The sequence below is a fragment of the Pteropus vampyrus genome, unplaced genomic scaffold, assembly GCF_000151845.1.
Source record: "Pteropus vampyrus isolate Shadow unplaced genomic scaffold, Pvam_2.0 Scaffold214, whole genome shotgun sequence".
Lineage (NCBI taxonomy): Eukaryota > Metazoa > Chordata > Mammalia > Chiroptera > Pteropodidae > Pteropus > Pteropus vampyrus.
Window position 1 is genome coordinate 468,306 of NW_011888995.1, and position 2,608 is coordinate 470,913.

A 2,608-nucleotide genomic window follows, 5' to 3' on the forward strand; every position below is an offset into this window, starting at 1 on the left:
GGCCTCTGCAAGCTGGTTCCGCCGCCATCGCCATGGTGTGAGAGCTTGGGGATGATGGCCAGCACTCAGAGCCCAGGCCCTGCCCCGCCTGCTCACAGAAGCTCAGGACGAGAACACAGGATTCAGAGCACGGGCGTTAAAACCAGCAAACGACCGCTGCGGAGCAGAGCGTGCTGGCAGCTGGCCCACCAGAAGGTCTGGCGGGTGAGAACAAGCATCCTTCCTGGGCAGAGCCGCAGGCCGGCTCCTTGGGTTGAAGAGAGATGGAGTGGAGGAGAAGGCAGCGTGCTGGGAGCAGGCAGTGTCACCACGGGTGGGGAAAATGCTGTCCTTCCCAGAGGGCCGAGCCAGCCGGTGCCCTCTGTGCATTGGACGAATGGCACCGGGAGCCAGTGACGCTGGGCTGGGAGCAGAAGTGAAGGCCGACATTTATAAGATGTTTCCATTCTTATTTCGTGTTTCAGCCAACGGCATTTTCCTGAAAGCCTAAGTCATGCCTTATTTTCCCATCATTTGCTTCTACACAGAAGCAATTCAATACCTGTGTGTGAACATTCCTTTGTAAAAATTCCAGACGGGGGGCGGGGGTGGTTGTTAGTTCACAGTTTGTTACGAGCCTGTAGATGAGCCAGGAGGGTGAGCATGCCCCGGAGACAAGGCCGTGAGGAATGCGACTGGTCTCACCAGTCACACAGGACGGGCAGTGTCGTAACCGCCAGCACGGCCACAGCCGGCGCACACGTGTTCACGCGGACTTGTGCTGGGTCCGGGAGTCGTCGAGCCTGAGGTGTCCAGTTGTCCCTGGTGTTGTGGCCGGCAGGACTCGAATTACTCAGCTGCACAGATCTGGCTACGGATCAGAAAATAATGAATGTTTGCTCCAAATAAGAGGAGATTTCTGAGAAAAAGAAACCTTTTTTTCCCATTAAGGGCCTGTGGGCCGAAGGGAGAGCTGGTGTTCGCTGAGCAGGTACCTTGCAGAAAGCTGATAGAGTCTTTCTCGTTCCACTTTCCAATACAGGCCTAATAAGGGCTGGTTCCCCACCGGCACCCCCCGTCCCAGCCCAGCCCAGCTCACTGGGCGGCCCAATGATTCTGGCTCCCTGCCAGCTTCCTGTTCCGTTCCCCACAAGGGCTCTGGGTCCAGCTGCCTCCTGACTCCTTCCTCCTTCTCAAAGAAAACTGGGGCCCTCAGGTGTAGACTTCTTTCACCTCCTGCTGCTCACGGGCCCAGGACTTCAGGCTGGCCCGCCCTCCTCTCCTGCCCTCTAGGCTCTGAACAAGGGGTACCCTCTCCGGAGAGGGCCCCTGCCCCTCCCCCTCCCCCCGCCACACTCTAGGCCTAATTTAAACCCTTCTCTTGGACCCTGGGGGCCGCCGTCTCGGGGGCTCTCCACTTCCTTGCGACCCGCCTCCACCTGCCGTTGGGAGGGGTGTTTGTAAAATGTAATTTCTTCAGGTGCTCTAGGTGCGGCCTCCGCCCCACTTCTGACCGCCTCCAACCGGCTGCCGACCCACTGCCCTGCCTGCCTCAGCGGTACCGAGCTACGAGCAGGCCGCCGGGCCTTTGCACGCATGCGCACACGCGCACACGCAAACACACACAACACACACGCATGCACACGCGCGCGCGCACACGTGCATGCACACACACGCGCGCGCGCGCACGCACGCGCACGCACGCACGCACGCACGCACGCGCGCGCACGCACGCACGCACGCACGCAGTTTGATGTGCCATCGCGGCAACCTCGCTCCCTCCTTTCATCCTTGGCACCCAGGGCGGATCCACCACAGCATCCTCAGGGGTTTTCTTTGCTCTGCTGTTCCCAGGGATTTTGCATAAATAAGTGTCAAAAAAATGCCACTAGCCCCTGAATCAGATCTAGATCCTAATCTCATGTCTGCCAAACGAGCCTGTCTTAGCAAACTCCCCCTGAGCCAGGTTCTAAGGCTTCTCTTAACCCAGCACAGCGTCGGCGAGAGGGCTGAGGGGGATCCGGTGAGGACTTCTCTGCGACAGTGACCCAGCCCGAATCCCCGCCGTTGTTCCCAAGCACACCGGCCCATCAGCAGACCATGCATGGCCAGCTGACAAACGGCCAAGTGTCCAGGTCTAGCAAAGCCAGTTCAAAGTCAAGTCCCTTCACACAGTTGCAGAAAACACCAACACCTCACTATTTCACGATCAGGCCTCTCATTAGGTCTTGGAGGCTCTCCGGCTCGTGTTATGTTGCATTCCCTAAGGACGGGAGCTGGTGGCACAGGGGGCATGCCACACGCGTGTGCGAACATGCTTCTTAAATAACGCACCCATAGCGGCGGGTGAGTCCGCAGACCCTCCTGACTGTGGGTGTGAGTCGTGGATTTCTAGGGACTTTCTGAGTCGTTAAAACCAGACACTGTCTTGCCGGAGGGCAGAGGGTGATCCTAAAAATCACCCTTCCGCACGCGCAGGTGCACACAGGCGTGCACACACATGCACACGCGCGCACACACGCACAGGGAAGCCGAACCGGCCAGCCTGCAGCAGCCTTGGTTGGGGTCCAGCTGACTAATTGGAAAGTCCCGAGCGCACTGCGCTCTCGCGTCGCCACGCCGGGGGACC